Source organism: Callospermophilus lateralis, chromosome 13 (assembly GCF_048772815.1).
Source record: "Callospermophilus lateralis isolate mCalLat2 chromosome 13, mCalLat2.hap1, whole genome shotgun sequence".
In the NCBI taxonomy this organism is placed as follows: Eukaryota; Metazoa; Chordata; class Mammalia; order Rodentia; family Sciuridae; genus Callospermophilus; species Callospermophilus lateralis.
The window spans coordinates 93,928,626-93,954,667 of NC_135317.1; the positions used below are offsets into that span (position 1 = coordinate 93,928,626).

Consider the following 26,042-nt stretch of genomic DNA (forward strand, 5'->3'; position numbering starts at 1 on the left):
TCCTAGAAGATTAGGGGGAGAGAATTTTTTTTTTAATTGTAGATTTTTTTATGTGGTGCCGAAAATCGAACCCAGTGCCTCAGCGTGCAAGGCGGGCGCTCTATCACAGAGCTCCAGCCCAAGCCCAATGGGAAAGAATATTTATTGAACAGAGATGTTTTTGGGTTATATTTCATAAGAAAATTGTGGATTCTTTATAAAATGTTTCTTGAATTATCCCTCCTCCCCCAAACACACACTATCTTTGAGGAGAGGAAGATAACACTGCTGCCTAAAGAACAAGAGCAGAGAATACATGGCCTTTATTCTTTGGTCAGACTTTTCAATAAACCAGTCTCAAGTGACAGACTATGGCATATGTTGGGTCACTATGAACTGATACCTCAATTCTTGGATGAGAGTCTCAAGTGAATATTTTCAATAGCACAGGTAGAAGATAAACACATGTTAAATACCAGATGGGCAGAAAAAAAGAGATGACATGTCTATTGTAAAATTTTAGGAGTCTGAACTACTCTTACCAGAGTAATTGAATGGATAGGCAGCCTCCAAGGAACTTCCAGATTAGATGAAACATTTTTCTCAAAAAAGGAACTTTAAAATAAAATTTAACTTAATTTGAGCTAAATTCTCATGAGTTCTGTGCCTAAAAAGGTTTACCAGCTGCTTTAATCATAAAAATTGCCTGGTATATTCAGAGCATCTAAAATAAAACTGTAGTCCAATATGAGTAAGCTATAAATTATACCCCTTGAAAGGGAAGGAACTTAGGTAAACAGGGTTATTTAGAAAAGTCTATTACACTCTGAAGAATGATTGCTACATCAGTTTTCTATGGCTGCTGTAACAAATTACCACAAATTTGGTGCTTTAAATCAATAGTACTTTATTCTCTTACAGGTCTAGAGATGAGAAATTCGAATTCAGTTTTCATTGGGCCAAGATCAAAATGTTGGCAGTGTCACCTTCCTCCAGAAGCTCTAGGGGAGAATCTGTGCCTTAGCTCTTTCAGCTTGGGGTAAGTGCATTTTTTGGCTTATGGCCACATCATTCCAGTGTTTGTTTCTGAAGTCATACTGCCTCCTCTTTTTTGACTGTAATTTCCCTTTGCCTCCTTCCTCTTTTTTTCCCCCTTTTTTTTTGGGGGGTGGGGTGGTGGTGGTGCTAGGGATTGAACCCAGGACCTTGTGCATGTGAGCAAGCATTCTACCAACTGAGCTATATCCCCAGACCTTCCCCCACAATTTTTATTGGTGTATTATAGTTATACATAATGGTGTTCACTGTTCATTATGCACGCTATATAAAAAAGTATAATTTGGCCAACATTCCCCAACAGCACCCTTCCTGGTTTGTTTTGTTCTTGTACTAGGGACTGAATCCAGAGGCACTGAGTCACATCCCTAACCCTTTGTATTTATTTTTTTAAAATATATATATTTAGTTATACACAAACACAATATCTTTATTTTGTTTATTTATTCTTATGTGGTGCTGAGGATGGAACCCAGGGTCTCACATGTGCGAGACGAGCGCTCTACCACTGAACCACAACCCCAGCCCTATTTATTTATTGAGACAGGATCGCACCAAGTTTTTTAGGGCCTCACTAAATTGCTGAGTATCATCTTGAATTTGAGATCCTCTTCCTCAGCTTCTGTGAGTCACTGGAATTACAGGCATGCAACACAACATCCAGCAGCATATGGATATTTGCAATGACATAAGGACATATGCACTGACATTCAGAAGTCCACACAGGTAATCCAGAATAATAGCATTTCAAAATCATTAATTTAATTACTTATGAAAAGCCCCTTTTTCTGGGTTCCAGGGATTGTAATGTGGTTGTCTTCAAGGTTTCATTTATCAACTTACCATATTTGACAAACATAACTATAACATACCAATGAATACAACCAGTTCTCCACAGACAATACTAAAATCTTTATCCTGTATGTGATTAGTTTCCTTAATTTGTTTTTACACTGTGAAATAAATATCAGAAAATATAATCACTTCTAAATATCTTACTTAGATTATCCCATTTTCCTAGGGAGCATTTTTCTTCATTAGAGGTATGCTTCTCCAATTACTAATAAACAAAGAAAACTAAAAAGTTTCTATTTTTTATTTTTGGCAATACTGAGGATTGAATCCAGGAGTGCTTCTACCACTAAGCTATATCCCCAGTCTTGGCTTTGTTTTTCTAGACGGATGTCACTAAATTGGCCTTGAACTTGGCAATCTTCCTGCCTCAGCCTTCCAAATAGCTAGCTGGGATTACAGGTATATGCCATGGGCCAGCAGTTTCTATGTCTTGAATAAGCAAATTTTTCCTTAGTTAAAACATTGCTTGCTTATAGAACACAGGTGTTAGATTTTATAAATGAACTCAAGACTAGGCAAATCAGGGAGCTATAAAAAATTCTGAGTAAGCAATCCAATTGCTATCATAACACTGCCTGCAGTGACTATCACCTCATAAATACCACTTTCAGCATTTTAGTCTAAAACTACAGCTGTAAGACAGACACTAATTTCTGTAAACTTCTAAAAACACAAATAGTTATTTCCTTATTAAAAAAGCGCCATTGTACTGAACATCTGGAATACTCATCTAAATTAGTTTTGGCAAGCTAATAGCTTCTTTATTTAAAAAGGTAATATAATCAATTCCTAATTGGATTATATAACTTTCCCACACTGTGGAATACAGTACCAGGAACACAGAACAGGAACCATTTAAAGGTGATTTTACAAATCCTCATTATTCAGTTTTAATTAAGTTTTTGAGTATTAGTAATAAATTTAATGTTTTCTAGATCCTAAAGTTATTGTTACAAGAAAAAAAAACGCTGTAAGATTTTTAAGGCTTAGCTGAAAATGCAGACCTAGATTATTTACTGTGATCTGTGTCCTTTTAACATATTTCTCCTAACACCATTTTATCTCTTCCAGTGAGGTACCCTTTCACACACATATAGATACTTTTGTAGTAGTCCAAATTTAGTCTTCCTTTAAGGTTTCAGAACATACCTATTAAGGTCTAATACTGGTCAACACAGTTATATTAGCAGGAGTCTTATTTTCATTCTGTCCCTTTGCCTATCCATATTGGAAGCCAACAGACTTATAATAAACAACAGTTGAGGAGCTGAGGAAGCATTTACTGAGGGCTTTCATTGTGATAGAAAATGAAAACCTCCAAGAGCTCACTGGCTTAAGGGAAAAGACAGTCCCTAAACATACACATTTTCAATACAATTTGATAAATGTTACAAGAGCAACAAAAAATTCAACTGGGGGAGCAGAAATTAAAACAGGTTTCCTAGAGAAAGGGACTCCTCTCTTGGAGGAGCAACTGAAGGGTTAATCAAGTGAGGAAAGAAAAGCTGCCCACAAGGACGAATATGACAAGTAATAAGCAAAGGCAGAACTCAGCAAGGTGTGTTCAGGAAACTCCAATCAGTTTACTATGAAATGAGTCAAATGAGGGCGTTAGGGAGTAGCTTGGGGTAAGGCTGAATAACTGAACTGTGGATTACATCAGGGAGACCTAATATGCCATAGAAATGTGTCAGGAAAGATCCACAGTACAACAAGGTCAGATTTGCATTTAGACAGAGCAGTCACCTCTGGCCAGAGTGGAGAATAAATTACAACTGTTAATAATGATGTCAGAAGCAGTGGCACATGCCTATAATCCCAGCAATCTGGGAGGGTGAGGCAGGAGGACCACAAGTTTAAGGTCAGCCTCAGCAATCGAGAAAGACCTTGTCTCAAAATAAAATGGGCTGGAGATGTGGCTCAGTGGTAAAGTTCCCCTGGGTTAAATCCAGAGTTTAAAAAAAAAAAAAAAAAAAAAACTATTAATAGGATGAATTAGGAAGGCAGGGCTCAAAAATACTTAAGAGGGCAAAATACAAGGAATATAGAAAATAAGAAAGAAGTGCTCCCAAACTTGTGGCTGCAGAGGTGTTGATGACAGAAAATAAGACAGTAAAACAAGAAATGGTATTTTTACTACATACATACATATTAGTGAATGTTCTAATCAGAATGGGAGGAAAGGGAAAGTGAAAAAAATGAATGAATTTATCCAAGTTGAAGGGGGGGCACACAAAAATCAGCTGCATTTCTGTTCACTAACAATGAACAATCTAAAGAAGAAATTAAAAAAAAATCCCATTTACAATAACAAAAAATAATAATAGAATATGCATCACATAACCATATTCCAGTAAATGACAGACTATATATACACTGGTGGTCCCACAAGACTATATCACCTATGACATCATAGCTACTTCACTTTGTGTAAGTACACTCTATGATATTCACATAGTGATGACAACTCCTGCCAACTCATTTCTCAGTAATGTTCCCAATGTTAACTGGTGTGTGACCATACTTAAATTACTTAACCAAAGGAGGCAAAATAAAGTCTGTACAGTGAAAATTACAAAACACTCCTGAAAGTAATGAAAGACTAAGTAAATGGGAATACATCCTATGTACATAGGCTAGAAGATTTAATATGAAGATGAGAATAGTACTCAAAGTAATCTACAGATACAATGTAATCCTAATGAAAATCCCAGTACCTGTGTTTTGCCTGTCTGGTATCCCCAACCCAAAAAATACTGAAAAACCCATCCTAAAAATTCTTACAACTCTCAAAGGACTCCAAATAGCCAGAATAATCTTGAAATAGAAGAATAAAGCTAGAGGACTCCGATCTCTAGATTTCAAGACTATTACAAAGCTCAAGTAATCAAAATAATGTCCACTGACAGAAGAATGGATAAACAAAATACAGTGTGTGTACGTGTGTGCATATACACACACATATGTATATGAGTGTGTGTACACACACACACACACACACACACACATATGTATAGTGACATATTGCCCTGCCTCAAAAAAGAATGGAACTCTCATACACACTATTACCATAAACCTGGAAAGAATTATATACTAAGCACAATAACCAACATAAAAGGACAAAGATTATATAATTCCACTTGCATGAGGTGGTTAAACAAGTCATGTTAACACTCAGAAAATGGAACAGTGTTGGGCTGGGGCTGTGGTTCAGTGGCAAAACACTTGCCTAGCATGTGAGAGGCATGGGTTCGATCCTTAGCACCGCATACAAAAAATAAACAAAGGCATGCTGTCCATCTACCACTACAAAAAATTTAAAAAGAAAGAAAACAGAACAGTGGTTAGCAGAAGCTGGGGAAAGAACTCAGTAGGATCTTACTATTTAATAAGTAGAGTTTCATTGTGGAATTATGGAAAGGAACAGTGGTGATGGCTATCCAACAAAGTGAATGTAATTAATGTCACCGAACTACAGAAAATATGGCAAACTTTGTCATGTATATTTTATCACAATAATAAAATAAAAATGTATGCCAGACGTGATGGTGCATACCTCATATCCGAGTGGCTTGGGAGGCTGAGGCAGGAGGATGCCTCAGCAACTTAGCAAGGCCCTAAGTAACTGTGCAAGACCCTGTCTCAAAATAAAAAAGGGCTGGGGATGTGGTTCAGTGGTAAAGCACCCCCTGAGGGGTTCAATCCCTGGTACTCCCTACCACAAAAGAGAAGAAAAAAAGGAAGTGGTATAACATTTTCAAGAAAGAAATGGAAAGATGAATTCCCTTTTGGACTTCTTGAATATAAGGTACATGTAGGTCACTAAGAAAAACACACACACACACACACACACACACACACACACTGCCTTAAAGACTTTGAATTACAGACTCTCTGTATCTGGCTAAAATGTAATACTTCAGGAGGTCTAGGGAAGAATACTTACCATTTTCTAGCTTTTAGAGAATATCTACATCTTTTGGCCTGTGGCCCCTTCCTACCTCAAGGAAGACAATACTATCTGGCAGGGAAAAAACCTACATTAAACCTGCAACAACTCTTCTGAGACAATACCAAAAAAAAAAAAAAAAAAACCCAAAAAAACCCAAAAAAACAAAAAACAAAGTATAAAATATAAAGTACACATTTAACAGAATTCTGTGAAGAATATGTGGTTATTATGATTGTTGTAATAAAAACAAGACAAACCAACCTATCCTATCCAACATACATTCCTAATAAAGGAGAAATGGCAGACTGCTCCAAGAGATAATAATAAACATTAATCATAACTCATGAAATAAAAGTTAACTTACCTAGCTACAATGTTACAGCTAAATAAGAAGAAAAAATTCTGGTGTTTTGTTGTACCACAAGATGATTATGGTTAATAAAAATGTAAATTTCATTTTGGATTATAATATTTTATCCATCTAAGATACAGTAAAATATCCCATTTATAAATTCTAAACTTCCTTTTGAATTAAGTCTTCAACTAGAGTAGACTGAATAATGGCCTCCCAAGACATCCATGCCCTAATTCCCAAAGTTTGTGAAAGTTACTTTACATGGGATAAGGTATTTACAGGGCCAATGTGGTTAAACCAAGAATTGTGAGAAACTTATCCTGGATGATCTAGATTTGGCCCAATATAACGAGGGTCCTTATGAGTCAGACAAGGTGATATGATGACAGAGTAGAGTCAAAAAAGGAGACGTGATGAAGGAGGCAGAGGTAGTAAAGTGAGAAATCTCAAAGTTGCTGCCTTGAGACAGATGAGGGGCCACAGGCCAAAAGGTGTAGGCAGCATCTAAAAGCTAGAACAGGAAAGGTATTCTCTCCTAGATTTCCACAAAAAAAAAAAAAAAAAAAAAAAAAAAATCAGACCTTCCAACACCTTAACTTTAAACTCATAAAACCCATTTTGGACTTCTGTCAGAAAGTAACAGAATAAATTCATGTTTCTTATGATGTGGATGTAAGGTGTCCCCCAAAAAACTCATTCATGTGTGAATAAGGAGGTTTGGAGGAGAAATGACTGGGCTACAATTTTAATCTAATCAGCGAAATGATCCTCTGATGGGATTAACTGTATGGTGACTGCAGGCAGGTGGGTGTGGCTGGAGGAAATGGCTCACTGGGGGCATACAGCTATAGGGTATACGTTTTGTATCTGGAGAATGGACTCCCCCCCTTTCTGATTATCATTTGAGCTGTTCCCTCTGCCACATTCTTTGCCATGATGTTTGACTTCACCTCATGTGAAATGGCCCCAAGGAGTGGAGCTCAAAAACCATGTACCCCTAAATAAACCATTCCTCCTTCATTGCTGTTCTGGTCAGGTCCTTTTAGTCACAGCAGCGGAAAAAGCTAACTAAAACAGTGTTGTTTCCAAGTTACTAATTTGTTATGGCAATAATAGGAAACTAATAGGACAGGTGAACCCCAATTATCAGGAGAAACCCAATAGTAGAATGGAAGAAAGTGAGGGAAAATACGAACTTCAGTTTATTTGCCCAGTGGAATCTCATCTTCCACAAAAAGAAAACTAAATGCACCCACAGGAAAGAGTCTTCCTCTAGAAAACTAGTTCTCAGTTTTAGTTGCATATAGAAATTACCTGGAGAACTTTTAAACAATGTTGATATCTAAGTCCCATTTTAGGCCAACTGAATTTAACATCTCCCATGTCACAGTATAATTTAAAAGCCAGCCAAATAGTTTTTATGTGCAGCCAAAATTATGAATCAGACAAAAATTAGTGTCTTAATGACCTAAGAAATTTCTGACTTTTCCAACTATGACTAGAAGTTCCTGAAACATTCACTGAAATGTGGCTCAGAATTAATTTATTACATGGTTTACTGTATGTTTTGCTGACATCAACTTTGACAAAAAGAAGTTACAGAAAAAAAAATTGCTAGGGACAAATTCCCAGAAGTACCATCATTGGATCAAAAGGCAGATTTTTTTTTTTTTTACTCTGACAAATACTGCTAAATAGCTATACTAACTTACATTTATACAAATTAGGGATTAACAACATTTTTTTTAAAAGCCTGTCCAGTGGATAAGTGGGAATGACATTTCCTAATTTGCAAGTCTATATCATTCATGAAAGGGGTTATCTTTTCACAGCTTTATTGGTCATTTTTTGGTCTCTCAATTACTTATATCCATTTTTATCAACTTTTATTTTATTTATTTTTATGTGGTGTTGAGGATTGAACCCAGGGCCTCGAAGATGCTAGGCAAGCACTCTACTGTTGAGCCACAACCCCAACCCTTTATCAGCTTTTTAAAAGGTTTGTAAGAAAATGACTTTTGTTTGTTAAATGTGTTTCCCCCCAGTTTCTGGCTTTTGTTTTTACTTCTTATTTGTATTTTAACTTTTTCTCCATGGCATCTACACTCTAAAATTATAAAACATGTACCTACAATTCCTAATATTTTCAGATTTTTTAAAAAAATACATATGTAAGAGATCAGGAATCTAATTTTTCCATTCCATGTAACTGGCAAGTTACTCCAACATATTTATTGTTCTCTCTTCTCATCAACAAGTTAGCATGCTATCTTTTAACTCATAAAAAAGATGAGAAAAGAAAATTTATATGTGTGTGCACACAAACACACATATTTTTTTAACCTGAGAGTATATGGAAACTCTGTAAAATAAAAGATTAACACACTCTACCTTCTTACATTGTTAACAATAAACACCTAATTCAGATACACACAGTAAGAAATTCCTTGCATAAGGAATTCTTTGTATAAGGTCATGAAATATGAAAGCAAGCACCAGGCATACTATCACCAAAGTTCCCTTTGCAAAAGCAACAACATTGTCATCAGGCTGGCCGCTCCTTTCACGAAAGCAGTTAATAAGTTCTCCCTAGCATTTTTCTCCCTCCTTTGTACTCAGCCTTGTGATATATTTGCTGCCACTAGATGGAGACAATTTCATAGTAAGAATATTGGTAACTGAAGAGGAATAGCCACAAAATTTCTACAAAAACACCAACTGTAAAGAAGTCCTACTTAATTTTAGGGTGAAATAAGACAAGTAACTTTAGTTGCAAATTCAGTTTCCTCTTTTGTAAATGTATGGCTTTATAGGTAGCCTCAAAAACTCACAACTCTAAATATTCTACGGAACAAATTTGTTTATGAATGAAAAAAGAGAACTGTATCTTTGAATACATATGCATTATTTTATGCCTATATAATACGTAGGTAAGTATGTGAAAACTCCATAAAACATAAGATTAACCCACTACACACCTTTCTACACTGTTGTCAATAATTCTGATACACCGTGTATACTGTCCATCAAGTGACCATGTAACAATGCAGAAAGTAAGTCACAGCAACATTCCCTTAGCCACTGAAAATATAAAATATACTATACCACTGAAAACATACTTTTCTAGGAATGGCACAATCAGTTGAATAATCATACCTGTGGTAAGAAAGTAACCTAATAATCAAATTAAGATAAGAAAGACAGAACTTGAAAGCTGAGGCTCCCACACTTTTCAAAAAATTTTTTTAGTTGCAGATGGACACAATATCCTTATTTTATTTATTTATTTTATGTGGTGCTGCGGATCGAACACAGTGCCTCACACATGTGAGGCAAGCACTCAACCTCTGAGCTACAACCCCAGCCTGGCCTTCGAACTCTTTAAACAGCAACTGAAATAACCCTTTCATAAAGCAGCTAAACAATTCGTTTCTAGAGATAAAAAATTCATGCTCTTTAACACTAACCTTAGTCCTACCTAAGAAATCATGCATTTCCAGGCATGGTGGCGCACATCTATAAATCCCAGTGACTCAGGAGGCTGAGGCAGGAGGATCAAAAGTTCAAAGCTAGCCTGCAAGGTGCTAAACAACTCAGTGAGACCCTGTATCTAAATAAAATACAAAATAGGGCTGAGGATATGGCTCAGTGGTCCAGTGTCCCAGAGTCCAATCCTGGTACCCACCCCCCCAAAAAAGAAATAATGCACTGATAATAGGTAATAGTTACAGAGTGCTTACCACTTTGTTTGAGATTCTGTTTAATTCTAACAACCCTATGAAGTAAATGCCAAATTACTGCCTTCATTTAACAAATTTAGTTTAATAACTAATGAGATATTTATGTAACAAATAAGGAAAGAGAGTCAAAATACAAACAACTTGCTTAAAGGTCTCAATGTAAATGTTAGAGGCAAGACTCAAAAACAGACCTGTTTGACTAAGGTCATGCCCTTAACCAAAACTAAACACACAATTATTATTGGTACTATAATAAAAATACCATTCATATGTATGTTTACCACAAGCACAATTTTTTTCATTTCAATCATCAAAGAAAAGTTATTAATACCATATGCAATGACCAGAAATACCTACAAAATTATGATACCAATCATTTGCGTATGTGCTACAATTAGAGCTGTAAAACTTTGGGGGGGGGGGTTGGGAAGGGGGTACCAGAGATTGAACCAAGGAAACTCAACCACTGAGCCATATCCCTAGCCCTATTTTGTATTTTATTTAGAGACAGGGGCTCACTGAGTTGCTTAGCACCTCACTCTTGAGGAGGCTTGCTAAGAACTCCTCCTTCAGCCTCCCAAGCCCCTGGGATTACAAGCATGCACCATTGTACCACTGCTAAAGCTTACATTTTTAATATAACAAGAGACAACAGCAGGAGTGAAGAAATTATTTCAGGTATCTCTTTCAAATAGGGTAAATTTTCATTTGCAAAATAGACACCCCCCTAAAAAAAACCAAAAACAAACAAAAAAAAAACTATTATTATGGAGACTATCAAAAACCAGATGGGGATTCAGAAGATCTCAATTCTCATTTTGTGATTTGAAGCAATTGCAAAAGCATATCAATTTTGTATCAATCTCCCTCTCTCTTTCTGTCTCTGTATAAAACACACACCTATCTACCCACCCACCCTTCCTTATCTTTCAATTCCTGCAAATTGCATCAAAAAAGAAATTCTGGCAGAAGTACCTCCAGAAGTTCTAAAGGCCAAAACAAAGTCAGGTACTTGGAATAGGAAGCATGGGGGTGGGGGTGGGGCGGGGGACTTTTAGAAAGATTTATCTTTAAAGATTAACACAATCACAAAAGCTGCAAAAATTTAGCACAGTTCATATATTACTGGAAATTACCATGACTTTGAGCAAGTCAATATACAGTTCCAAATATCATCATGTATAAAATGAGCACGTTTTAGATAATACACTTAAAAAATAAAAAGGTTGCTCTGGAAATAATGCAAAGACCTCCACAAAATGATGAAATGCCACAAGAGCAAAGCTACTTATTAACCATTAGTTAGGCTTTTATTTATTTATTTATTTATTTTTTTTTTGGTGGATCAAATCCGAGGTTAGGAGCATACTAAGCAAGCACTCTACCACTGAGCCATACCCCCACCCAGGCTTTTATCAATTTTAATGTTGAGTTATTCAAACAATAAATGTTAAAGAGAAAAAGTGTAATAATGCCTTCTTAATGTTTTTTTAAAAAACAGATAAAATAATAAAATCCATCCTCTCCTAAGCAAAACTGATTCTACATTATTGGGTAATAAAAGGAAAAGAACACTAATATTAATTCAATATAACAGATATTGTTTGTGGAACTTTTCACAGTTTTCAATCAGCCTCCATTTTTAAACAAAATTTCTACAAGTTCATGGTTCTTAATTAACCCTAACCCTGACCCTCTTTAAGAATCTGGTGAGAGCTGGGGCTGTGGCTCAGTAGTAGAGCGCTTGACTTGCACTGGGTTTGATCCTCAGCACATTAAAAATAAATAAATAAATAAAGGTTAAAAAAAACAGCTGATGAAAGTAAGAAACTCTTACTACTTCTTGGAGGAAAAAAGGACACACAAAAACGTGTACTATTAGAGTCTGTAAACAAGTCTGGATGGCGCCTGGCAAAATGCCAGAGGGAGTGGCTTGTGAAGTAACAAAAGTGAGCCATTAAGTGTAGAGATTCCTTATTGGTTGACTGCTGTATCTATTTTATGCTAATTAAGATAAGCTGTGTGGAATGTATAAATACCACTCCTGTCCTACAATAAAGGGCTCCCTCTCCTGCTGTATCAAGGTACACAAGCTGTTCGTCACCACCCCCACCCCCATACCCACACCCCACCCCCACTCCCCACCCCACTCCCCACCTCCACCCCGCCACAGTTTGCTGCTGCCGGACTGCAGCAGTGTACAAAAAATTTCAGAGTATGCATAGATCCACAGAGGGGACCAAGAATACCTGTTCCACACTATGTAAAAAAAAATTTCCAAAACTAAGTGGGGAAACAGTTTATCTTCTCTAATTGTTTTCTCTTCAACTGTACTGCACAAGTTGCTGCCATCAAAGAGTTACAGATCTCATCCTTTAAAGGTAAACTTATGGGCTGGGGATGTGGCTCAAGCGGTAGGTAGCCTGCTCGCCTGGCATGCGTGCGGCCTGGGTTCGATCCTCAGCACCACATACAAACAGATGTTGTGTCCGCCAAAAACTAAAAAATAAATGTTGAAAGTTCTCCCCGCCCCCTCACTCTCTCTTAGAAAATAAATAAATAAAGGTAAACTTATACCCAGTCTAGGTGGCACACACCTGTAATCCCAGCTGCTCAGGAGGCTGAGGCTGGAGGGTCATGAGTACAAAGCCAGCCTCAGCAATTCATTGAGACCGTGTTTCTAAGTAAAATACAAAGTAGGGCTGGGGATGTGGCTCAGTGGTTGAGTACTTGAGTCCAAAAAAAAGAAAGGTAAATTTATGGAGGTAACAGGTACTTTTTTCACCCCACTGACACAATGATCACTGGATCTCCCTATCATCAACATAAGTAGTAAGCTAAGAGAAACTTTATGATCCAACAACAAGGAAATGATTAAACATACTATGGTATATCCAACTGCAATTTACAATCATTAGAAATGGTACCAAAGCAAAAAAAAAAAAAAAAAAAAAGAATTAAGCAACAACTGAAATGATATCTGATTAAAAGACTATAATTTATGAAAAAGCTTAGGAGGCTGAGGCAGGAGGATCACAAATTCAAAGCCAGGCTCAGCAACTTGGAGAAACCCTAAACAACTCAGTGAGAATTTGACTCAAAATAAAAAATAAAAAGGGCTGAGGATGTCTCTCAGTGGTTATGGACTCCTGGATTCAATTCCTGGTAACAAAATAAATGAATAAACAAATTACCAAGCTATGACACAAATATTTATGATCTTTGATGTTAGATCTTTTTTAAACACTCAAATTTAGATCTACATATAAAATACAGTTAAAACTGTGGTTTTTCTTTTTTTTTTTTTTTAATATTTTTAGTTGTAGATAGACATAATACTTTATTTTGTTTGTTTAGTTTTATGTGGTGCTGGGGATCGAACCCAGGGCCTCATACATGCTAGGCAAGTGCTCTACTCCTGAGCTACAACCCCAACCCCTAAAACTGTATTTTGAACAAAACCAAATTTATTCTCAAAAGGAAATACATCAAATTAAGAGCAGTTGAGTACTGAAAGCACAGATTATTTTTCCTACTTCTTAAATTTCACAAAATTAAAAACGCTTTTAAAAATGAATTAAGCAGGGGCTGGGGATGTGGCTCAAGTGGTAGCGTGCTTGCCTGGCATGCGTGCGGCCCGGGTTCGATCCTCAGCACCACATACAAAACAAAGATGTTGTGTCTGCTGAAAAACTGAAAAATAAATATTAAAAAATTCTCTCCCTCTCTCTCTCACTCTTTAAAAAAAAAATAAAAAAATAAAAAAAATAAAGATACTTATAAAAATGTAGGACTACTGATACATTTAAAAATATATTTAAAAAAAAAATGAATTAAGCAAGGGCTAGGGATATAGCTCAGTTGGTAGAGTCCTTGCCTAGCCTACATAATGCCCTGGGTTCAATCCCCAGTACTACCCAACACACACACACACACACACACACACAAAAAAAAAAAAAAGATTAAGCAACAACTGAAATGATATCTGATTAAAAGACTATAATTTATGAACCTTCTCCCATTCTTAGCTCTTAAACTACTACTAAAAGGACTAAAATATTGATCCTAGAGATTAAAACTAAAAATAATCCATTTAGAAATGAATGATGAATAATTTATCCTCAAAAGCTTTTTCTCCTCACTGGGACACTAATGTTGTCTTACTTCTCCTAAATCAATTATTTCAACAGATTACACAAAAGATTTGAGAACAAATTAAACTGACATTAATAACGTTATCTACATTATATGTAACATTAGCCTTTTCTACGTGCTGGAGTTGGGCTCAGGGTGAAGCTCAATGGTAGAACATGTGCTTCATGAGATGAGATCCTGAATTCAACTCCCAGCACCAAATGAATAAATAAGTCAAAGACTTCTGGAGGGAAAAAAGGAAAGAAATTGCATTAATAATTAAACCCTGGCTAACTCAACCTGGCAAATGGGACCTATATTTCAATATAGCTATATAACTATAATAATTATAATAACAATATTAGTGAAATTCCAGTTTAATATTTTGGACAGTATAAACCACCAATATATAAACTAAACATAATAAACTACCAACAACATACATTTCTGTCACTGCACTGTCACGTGAGGAAATGTTCCTAGGACATAATCTCATAGCTATAAAAAGCATATTTTCGCTCAAAGAGCTGTTTTCTTCACAAATGTTAGCCAAATATTTTGAGGAAGGATAAAAAGTTCACTGAAACTAAATAACAATTTTCAATCTTGCTAAGCATACATTTTAAAAGCAGAGATTTTCTGAAACTGATGTAACTCATATAAACCAAAACTTTTTTTTTAAGAGTAATTTCCAGCCAAAACAGTCATAGCATCTGTTTTTGCACTCCCTTAGGCCCTTGTCACTTAAATAATCTACAAAGTGGCAGTTCTGTTCCTACACAAGTAATGAAATCTGAGGTACTGTTTCAGGATATAAGCAGGATACTTAACCCTGTGGAAAAGAAACTAATGAGACATGCCAACCTTAAAAAGCTAGGGTTATAGTAATTTCATAACTCCTCCCACATCCCATTCCACCCTAACAATTTTCTCAAAATGGAAACTCAAAACTTGAAATTAGACACAAAACTATCACCAGGATCCAAGCCATGAATCAAGGGATCTTTCTCTTTCTTTCTTCATATGCCTCCCTTACATTTACAATGTGCTTTGCTGTTACAAAAACCCCTCTACCTACATTACCTGAGTATCTTAGCAAATAATCTGTATACACACTCAGAAAGGCCAAGAATATTGTCAACAGTGAAACCAGACCTAGAAATCAAGTCTCCTGCCTTCAATTCTAAAGCCTTTCTATTATATACAACAAACACTACCCCTTTTGTAATATAGTAAAGCCATCTATAAAACATTTGGCTGGGTTCCAAGACAGCCATCCCAGACTGAATTAGACTCTATATAGTAAATAGTGTAAATAGTAAGGGTTTAGGGTTTAATGCAATTACTGGCATGAAGGCATATGTCTTTTTAAAAGTGAAGCATTAGTTGGTTATAAATTAAATCAATATGGTATATACATGGCAGGGGAAAGCAAGCAGAACACTTCTAAAATGAAGTCAAAATGAAGTACTGCAGATTTGCACATTTCACAATAGCTAACGGAGATAGTGTAATCAATACAGAAATGAGGAAATAGAGCAGACAATCTTTAAAAATGTGAAAAAAAACTGTATATGGTTTTATTTTTAGGAAAATGAAGACAAATTTCTGTCCTCCCCATAAACAGATCTTTAGAATATTAATTAAGTAATAAAGGAGGTAAAGGAGAATTTTATTCAATCATCAAAAGGAATCCCTGCCAAAATCACTGCTCTAGAATTCAGCAGATCAGAAATCCAACATCCCTTTAATAGATAATTTACTGGTGCTACACAGTTGAACTTAACTGATTATTTTATCCTTTCACTCATATTCATTAAGTCAAATACCACCACCCAAACAATTTCTAATGGCCCCAGAAGCAAAAAACAATGTCTATAAGATTTTATTTTCCTTGTTCAGTGAAAAAGCAAATTTCTCAAGTATCTATATACACAATACTAGGATAAGCTGAAAGTGCATAAAGTGATAGTCTTTAATTAAGACGAAAAGTACAGAAAAATGTTTAATGATGGTTATGATTATGTGACAAAATTGAGAAATCTTAGAAAAACAGCTTTCAGAGGAGTTGAGCTGAACACAGAATAAAGTGAGAGCTGGGCTAGTGGCACACACCTGTAATCAGAGCGGATCTGGGAGGCTGAGGCAGGAGGACTGCAAGTTCTAAGCAGCCTCAGCAATTTAGCTAGGCCCTAATCAACTTAGTGAGGCCCTGTCTCAAAGTAAAAAATAAAAAGGGCTGGAGATGTGGCTCAGTGGTTGAGCACCCCTGGGTTCAAACCCCAGTACCCCCCAAAAAATTAAAAAAAGAATAAAGTTGGATTTGATCATGTATAGATTAAAAAAAATTGTACTAGTCATTAAATTTGGCTAGAAACAGAAAAAGCAAATTGGTTACTATGTCTTTTGGGTTTCCAAAACACATCACTCATCTGTTATTGCATTTAACACACTGTACAGTAGTTTATTTGTCATGGCCACTTAGACTAAATTCCTTAAGAATAAAAACCTAATTTGATTCATTTTTCTATTTCTAAAACCTTGTGAGAGAGTCTGGCACACAGAACATAATCAATAAATGTTTTTTTTTGAAAGTCAAACTAAGGACAGAGTTACAAATTTAAATTATTACATTTAACACTATTTATGCAGGTCATTTATTCATTTCTCAACTCTTAAATTACCCTCCTAAGGTGCTTTATGATGCTTAGGCTGAGACTATGCAACTATATTTCACCATCTCTTCTGCCAGATTTTGCCAACCGGGGTAGCAAGTGGAGACTGGAAAACAGGAATTTCGGACTTCCTTCTAGTTCCTGTCAGTGGCAATGACGGTCCCTGGCCCTGGCAGCAGCAACGGGTTCTAGCCTCCAGCTTCTTTTGGTACTTCCAGAACCAGCCATATCACATGCCTTCATAGTCACTAACAGCTGAACAATGCTAACCTTTCCAAAAATTCAGCACCCAGGTCCATGGAACCTTTCTCAGAGGGTCTTAGGTTCCTATTACTGTAATGCTCCCTTTTCAGTCTATGTCCATCTAATCAACCCCCTACATTAAATCCTCTGTTATTCTTAGTCAAGTTTCTGTTTTCTCAATACATAATAAACACAGTAGGCCAGGTGTGGTGGTGTGCAGGCCTGTAATCCCAGCAACTCAGGAGGCTGAGGCAGGAGGATTGCAAGTTCAAAGTCAGCCTTAGCAACTTAGCATGGCACTTAGCAACTCAGCAAGACCCTGTCTCTAAATAAAATATAAAAAAGGGCTGAGGATGTGGCTCAGTGGTTGAGCACCCCTGGGTTCAATCCTCAGTACCAAAAAATAATAATAAAATAAAATAAACACAGTGATTCTAACTACTCTCCTCCAGATATTTTACTGCTTCACTAAAGAGGAAACAAAAAGTGGGGTTATAGATAAAATCCATCTTATAAAGGTTAGCCTGGAACCTTCTTTTAAGCTTAAGCATAAAAAAACCACTTTCGTGATTTAATTTACTTTGTGATTTCTTATTCAGCTTTGGGGAGGGGGGGTGAGAAATATTGTAAATAATGTAGGCTAGCCCAAGGACACCAACATACCTCCTTTTACTATAACACATATCCTAGAGATAATGTGAGATGAAGTTGATCTTCTATGCCCCAGTATTGTCAGTCCCCACGTGCCTCTCATAGTGTGGTGAGAGATCATGCTGATTCTTGTATTTTAAAAAGACTGGGTTTTGGCCAGGCACAGTGGTGGCTCAGGAGGCTGAGACAGGAGGATCCTGAGGTTCAAAGCCACCATCAGCAACAGTGAGGTGCTAAGCAATTCATCAAGACCGGCCCTAAATAAAAATACAAAAAATAGGGCTGGGGATATGGCACAGTGGTTAAGTGTCCTGAGTTCAATCCCTGGTATGTCCCCCCCCAAAAAAGAGAATAGGTTTTGAGGGGAGGTTTGTTTTGTTATTGTTCAACATGCTCCTAACTATTTCAGCTAGTGTTCAAGGAAAGAAACAGCAATTTCCTGCAACACTAAAGCTAAGCTGAACTTACTGGTAAATTCTGCCTTCCTATTCTCAAGTATTTTTCGTTTTGTTTTGGCTGGAGAATGCTAAGTATTAGCTCTACCAATGAACTACACTCCCAGTCTCAAGCATAATATTTTTTTCACTACGTATGATTTCCATTTTACAGGTTGACTTTGGAATGTAACATCATCATAAAATACAACTAGTGGAATTCTGTTTTGCTCTATAGTATAGAAAGAGGGGGGAAAATGAAAGAAAGAAGCACCTTTGCAAGAGAGTCCACGTTTTTCACTTGGCCATTAAAATTTCACTGAAAAATGTCCAAATTAGGCAATTTAAGATGAGGCTAATTTTTTAAATCCTTTTTCACTATTATATTTAATAAATATTTTTTACATTCTGACAAATGGCAGACATGCCAAAGCAGCAAACCGGTTGTTAATTCACTCTCCAATGAAATGGGAGATGCAAATTTTAAGCAATGAATTTTTGATAACATAGGTAACTGCTGAGCATCCAACAAGACACACCACTAGGCACAGTCATACAAGTCCACTTCAGTAGCCCAACACCCACAAAGCAAAAGAGAAACTGAGAACATGGCTAGTTCTACTGGAGTTCCTCCACACAGTATAGAACTGGATAATGAGTCATCTATCCTTTTAGCATCTACATTCAGGAACTCATCATCCAACTCCCATCTATGAACAAAGTAAAGTTAGTTTCTACTTAAATGTCAAGGGTCCTATTACCACAGTAAGAATATCTATGTAAAACCACCAAACTCTCCGCAATAAATACCAAAAGATTCAGTGAACACATTAGGTAGAAGGGTCATGTAAGGATCTTTAGACCTTTAGAGAACAGATTGGGAAACCCGTACTGTACTTTTGTACACCAAAAAATGCCTCTCAGTTAAATGCAAATTGAGTCAGTAAGTTACTGACAGTTAAGATTTCAAGAAAAAAAAAAAAAATCAAGAAATCAGACAGTGTGATAACAATGTCTGCCTTCCACAGGGCATGTAACAAACACCACCAATTAAAAGTCATTTCTAGATTTGTATGTGTGCAGAATGTATACATAATCCCACAAGTATCTGTCCTTTTTTAAAAAACAGCAAATAGAGGTAAATTTTTAATTTCTCAGAATTTCAATAAATGAGTCACTTCAAAACTATGAAGTGCTTTAAGTTACACTAGAAACACTGACAGAATTTTGATAAAGTATATTTTAATGTTAACTCATTTCTCTTGCTGGAAGGAGTTATACTTCTTTACTAATGTACAGAAATTAAACTGTCACTGAAACATCTGGTTGTATATTATTCATTAGGCATATATCACACCTTTATTCCAAAAACTGCTGAATTACAAATCATGAGTAAATCAGATTAAAGAAAGAAACCTGAGATGACAAACCGAAGGTCAATAACAGAAAAATGAAATTCCAAACACGTGTGCTGGCCTGGTCCATATTTATATCCCCTCAAACCTGGGCGTTTTGAGTGCTTTTGACACAAGCAAAGAAAAACTCAAAATTCCCAGTATTTGATGTCTGCACTGTCTACATATGTTAGTGATTCTTATTTGAAATTTTTTTGTGCAGCACATTTGAGGAGCCTTAGCCTATTTTTCAAATACTCAAACGAAGTTTGACTCAGGCAGTTTTCCTCCTTAAAGTCACCATTTTATTTTTCATCTATAATTAATCTCAAGTGTGGATTCCATAAGGGTACCTGAGGGAAATAACTGAAGTCCTTAGAAAAAGTAAGGGATCATATTTGCTGTGCTATCACTGAAAAAAGGAAGTCTACCCATTATTTTACTAAAAAAGTTGATTAAGTGCATAATCAAGATTTTAAGATACCTGTTGATTGTGACAATCAGAAATTTCAGGCAGAAAAAGTAATATCAAAGAGTCACAGTACTGCCACTTAAATACTTTATAAATCCAAGGATCGCGTTTCACTTTAAGAACCAAAATCTAACATACCAATATAAATTATTTTAAAAACTCAACAATTACACCTAATTCAAATCGGATTATCTACCAATTACAGTAAGCATTCTACTTGATAATTCTGGAGGTACCAAAAATAGATTATGTAATGCAAATTGCTCATACATTCGTTTTAAATATAATACTCAGTTTAAAATATTGAAGCCACGGCTTGATTTTTAATTTTCAAAATAACAGCGTATTCCTAAAACGCTGGGTGCATATTTAACCTTTCCACAGCAAATTTCTTCACACACCTCAAAGAAACCTGGCATTTTTAAGCCACATTACAACGTAAGACATACAGGTAAAACTTCCGACGACCTCCTAAAAGATGCCCACAGGGGTTTTAAGGAGATGAACCTAGAATTGGTCTTGGTGGGCAAATAATCGGAATAAACCTCAAAGTTTGAAAGACCCATTTTACTAACACCATCTCTGGGAGCTGGAAAGCGACTTGGGCAGGAGGGAAACGATCCTGACAACCAGGACGACAGCTCCCAGACGACAGTGTACCCAGGATCTCAGCAGAAACCACAGGGTTCAAAACGCGAAGCTTCCATCAGAAACCCTGAGACACCCCCTCCCCCCACGGCTCCTCGGGGCAAGCTCGCGGGTTTGGAAAGCAGCAACAGATATTCCGGAGCAGGGGGCGGCACTCCAGGAATGTGTGGGGCCAGGCGGGGTCTCCCCGCAGCCTACAGGGAGCCCCGACCCGGAGCAGCTCCGGCGCACCAGAACCCCGACTCCAGACCCCCGGGACGAAAACGGGTTGTTTGCACAAAGTGCCCCTACCCCACCCCCCACGGTGCAGACACAAGACCGCTGCGGCGAGGGGAAAGCCCGAAGAAAAAACCCGCATTCCACTCCGCCCGCCTCCGGAGCGGGGCCGCCGGGAGGCTGGGCCCCCGCCCCCGGAGGCAGGGGCCGCACCGCAGCCCGGCCGCCGCGCTGAGCGAGGGCTCGCCGCGAGAGCAGGAGCCCCTGCGCTTCGCCCACCCGGTCCTCCGCGGCGGGCTCACCCCCTCCCCAGGACTCTCGAAGAAACGCGAACAATGAGAAGCCGCCTCCCCCGCCATCCCCGCGGCCAGCACGGCCGGGGGCGGCGGCGCCATCTCCCCTCACGCCCCCGCGGACACACACCCCCCCCCTTCCGGGCGCCGTCAAGCGCCGGCACCCGGCCGAGCGAACGCGCGTCCCAGCCCGCCGCTCCCGCGCCCTTCGCCTCGCCGCCCGCCCCACTCACCGGCTCCTACCCCAGCCCGGGGCTCCGCTGGCCGCGGCCGGAGCGAGACTCAGGTATCAGCCGCCGCGGCCGCCGGCGCCGCCGCACAATATGGCGAGCCTCGGCTTCCGCAATGGAGCTCGGGAAATACAACAGGGGCCGCTCAATATTCATGAGAGACGGAGGGGAAGCCGGTTCGGCCGGCGCTACGGGGAGGGCGGGAAGAAGCGAGCGAGGGAGGAGGCGGAGGCGCGGGACGGGGACGTGCACGGCGCGGGGAGGCCCGCGGCGCGAGGGGAGGGGGCGCCGCCGCGTGCTGGCCAGGACTGCCTGGGCGCCGCGCCCCGCCCCGGTCGGCGCCCCGCCCCCGCCTCCAGGCCCCGCCCCCGCGCCCCCCACCTCCCCCCCCCGCGCCCCCTGCGGCCCATCGCAGCCCCAGGGCTACGCCGGGTGACGGAGGCGCCACCTTGTCCTCAGTGTGCACTCTCTCCGAGTTCTCATCCCTGGCTCGGTACACCTGGTGCGCCTCCCTGGTCCGCTGTTGGGGTTCAGGCTCAGACTGCTCTCCCAAGAGTTGGTCCTGGTACACCCATCCCACCGGTAGAAATCCTCGTTAGGTGTTCACCTCCACGACTTTACCTAACTCCCAGCACCCTGGAGTCCCCTTGACACACACACGCTTTTCAACCTTGCAGAGTAAACCTGCAAGATCTAATTATTTCGGGAAAAAAGTGGCCTTCAACTCTAAAAAAGTATGTTGTTGGACGTCTGTTAGCATTCTGGTGGTTCTCATCAGGGCTCTTACTGTTAGACCTTGCTGCTGTGTTATTTCTACTTCTTGGCCCTTTCCTCTGCTGCATTGTCTTCTGAACTTGAGAATGCAAGAAATAATAGCTTAAATAGATGTAATAACTATCTAAAACACAGCCTATGGGAAATTTTTGCTTAATGGATATAAATTATGAGCTGAAGACGTAATGACGAAGAAGTGAAAGATTTGCCTAACTTAAAGATGTACCATCAGTGAGATGTCATTTATCTGGAAAAGATAACTAACAATACCAGACGATGAATGCAATGAATGCTAAGGCACTTGTGACAACAAGGAATGGACTTGCACAAAGAATTCAGCAAACCGGTTTATAGCCTCCAATAACTATGTGGTTTAGGTGGATTACGCAACTTCTCTGGACTTTGTTTTCCTCTTTTGCAAAATAAGAAATTGTGTTGAATGATTCTAAGGTCTTGTCCAGCTCCTGAACCCTTTAAAACTCTCGGTAAGCAATTCCAAATAAATGATATGAATTTACATAGGAATTTTAAAAAGACATATCAATCCCAGCTGATGTGCTCAGGGACAATTTCTTGAGGAGCTGGGATTTCAGTTGGTCTTTGACAGCCTTGGATAGGTGGGAAAAAAGAGGACAGGCGTTAAAATATTAAAGACAACACATTATTTATGCTTCCTAATAGCTACTAAAGTAAACAAGACCAAAGCATTATTCTTTTTTAGTGACTTGAAAAAACTCTCCCTTACTATTCATAGTTTTAAATAAGAAATGACTATTTTCTGACTTTATAAACCCTTCAAGGTTAAGCTCTTCCTCAGATGTGAATATAAAATCAAAATAATCATGAATCTCTGCTTTTCCCTTATTGTGAGAGTCCACTTTGTAGAGACAGTACAGTTGTGGAAGCATCTTTCTTTACTCGAGATTACTGTTTGTGTAATTCAATCAAAGGAAGACAGCATGTTCATAATTTAAGACCTTTTGCACTGGTTAAAATATTTTTGAAAAAATTACAATATGTGGTTAGATTAAGCAATTCAATTGATTTTGAAGAGTGATCATTTGTAGAAAGCACAGGAATTTTATGTATTAAAGTTAATATAGTACTTAAAAAAGATTCACGGGAGAATTAGTGGAAAATGGAAAACTTATGGGATATCTGAATTAAATGTGATTAAAAAGCTAGACCTCAGGCTAACATCCTTAATATGAAAGACACTACTGACAAATTAATGGAACTTATTATATCTCTTACTTGAATACTTGGTTCTGATAATAGCACGTGTTTGGGTAAGAGATCTTCCCTAACTATATTAACCAGGAAAAGTTTATATTATGATGTATAGTAACAGACATTGCCATAATGGACATGCCTTAACACAACAAAAAAGTTTATTCATGCTTCCCGCTCCTTATGGGAAAGACTGTTCCAATCCCTTCAGGAGCTAGATTGACAGACTCTGCCATCTTATCGCTCTATCACCAGGAACACAGCAACTCATTTTCTATGGCAAAAAAAAAATAAAATGACTGAAGGTCTCTATGAAATTTTCAGAGCCCTAACTTGGAGGGTAAACAGATCATCAATCATATTTCTTTGCCCAGAACTACTTACACAGTCCCACACATCTGCGGGGAGACTGAATCCTTAAACCGAGTTCAGAAGTGGGGATTTTGGTGAACAATGCTAATATCAACCACTTTGACATCACCAGTTGGTTTCTGGATGCTATGAAAAACTCCAATTTCTCTTGTGTAACTTCAAAAAAGTTACACTTTCAAAAACTAATTCTCTATAGGTGTTCAACTCAGTGTTGTATAGAGTGAACTTTCCAATTCCTTTCTCTGTATTAATTGTACAGTATAGATCGTCCCCAACTTAAAATGTTTTACTTGAATGTTTCAACTTTGTTATAGTACAGAAGCGCATTCATGCAACCATTTCATTTCTTCACTTTCAGTATAGTGTTCAATAAATTACGTGAGATATTCTGTGTTTTATTATAAAATAGGCTTTATGTTAATTTTGTCCACTGTAAGCTAATTAATATAAGTGACATGAGAATGTTTAAGGGAGAGTAGGTTAAGCTATGATGTGTAATAGGTTAGGTATATTAAATGCATTTTCAATTTAACAATGCTTTCAAGTTACTATGGGTTTATTGAGTCATAACCTGTTTGTAAAACAAGGATCATCTATATATTAATCAGTGTAAACGCCACAGTCAATGGATCAGTAGTGATTTGACATATAGAGAATACATTTCTTTTTCATACTCTTTGACTTGAATCCTAGCCAGGTATGGTGGTGTATGCCTATAATCCCAGTGACTCTGGAGGCTGATTCAGGAGGATTGCATGTTCCAAGCCAACCTCAGCAACTTAGCAAAGCCCTAAATAACTGAACAAGACCCTGTCTCAAATTTTAAAATAATAAAAAAAAAGGGGAGGCTGGGGATGTAGTTCAGTGGTAAAGTGCCCCTGGGTTAAATCCCCAGTACCAGAGATGGGGGAAAAGATAGGAAGAGTATCATCCTAGATTGAAACTGGGTTTTTATGTCTCACCCTGTACAAAAATCAATTCAGAATGGATTGATTTGAAAAAGAATATTTTTGTCTAGAGTTCCTCTAGTCATCCACCTTTAATGTGATACTTGTATTATGTAATGTTAATTTAATGTTCTACTTAAAATATGAATGTCACTTTCAATTAATACATTTGATGTGCAGCATGTTATAGAAAATTTTTATAATTATTTTGTAAAATAAGACCTAAGTATAAGATCTAAAACTTTGAAACTTGGGCTGGGGATGTGGCTCAAGCGGTAGCGCGCTCGCCTGGCATGCGTGCAGCCCGGGTTCGATCCTCAGCACCACATACAAAGCAAAGATGTTATGTCTGCCGAAAACTAAAAAATAAATATTAAAAAATTCTCTCTCTCTCTCTCTCTCTCTCCTCTCTCTCATCTCATCTCTCTCTAAAAAAATAAATAAATAAATAAAACTTTGAAACTACTAGAAGAAAACATAGGAGAGACACTTCAAGATATAAACACAGGCAGCAACTTTGTAAGTAAGACTCCAATAGCTGAGGAAATAATAGCAAGATTTAACAAATGGAATTGCATTAAAATGGAAACCTTCTGTACAGCAAAGGAATCAACTGAGTAAAGTGAAAGACTACAGAATAGAAGAAAAGTCTTTGCCAGGTAACTCTTCTGATAGAGGATGAATACCAGAATATATAAAGACCTCAAAAAACGTTAACACCAAAAACAAACAACAACAACAACGAAAAATCAATAAATGGACAAATGAATTGAACAGACATTTCTCAAAAACACTATGAATGGGCAATAATTACATGAGAAAAATGTACAATATATTTAGCCCAGAGAAATGCAAATCAAAACTGCTGAGATTCCATCTCACCCCAGTCAGAATAGCCACCATCAAGAATACTAAAAACAAATGCTGCTGAGTATACAGGTGGGAGCTAGGGCAGGGGACCAGTTATACACTGTTGGTGGAGGGTGAATTGGTGTAGGCACTATGAAAATCAGTACGGAGGGTCCTCAAAAAACTAAAAATAGGGACTGTGGTTGTGGCTCAGTGTGTAGAGCACTTGCCTGGCATGTGTGAGGCACTGAGTTCGATTCTCAGCACCACATATAAATAAATGAATAAAATAGAGGTCCATCAACAACTAAAACATACATTTTTTTAAAAAACCTAAAAATAGAACTAGCATATGATCCAGGTCTACCATTCCCCCGTATATACCTGAAGGAATTAAAGCAGCATACTGTAGAGATACCTGTATATCCATGTTTATTGTGACACAATTCACAGTAGTCAACTTATGGAATCAGCTTAGGTTCCCATCAACTGATGAATGGATACATATACAACAGAGTATTATTCAGAAATAAGAAAAGCAAA

The 26,042-nt window shown here is 38.0% G+C and overlaps 1 protein-coding gene across 2 annotated transcripts in view; it reads right to left on the reverse strand.

Moving 5' to 3' along the window:
• The window catches only part of Rnf2 (ring finger protein 2), a 38,695-nt gene extending 17,053 nt beyond the window's left edge, over positions 1 to 21,642 (reverse strand). Inside the window, exon 1 of one of the 2 annotated variants that reach the window (XM_076831445.2) lies at positions 21,331 to 21,642. The gene's annotated coding sequence lies outside the window, so the exon portion shown is untranslated. Of the gene's footprint in view, positions 1 to 21,106; positions 21,140 to 21,330 lie in introns of those variants that run through there. The other variant, XM_076831447.2, reaches the window with a different exon arrangement.
• Between the last annotated feature and the right edge of the window lie 4,400 nt (positions 21,643 to 26,042).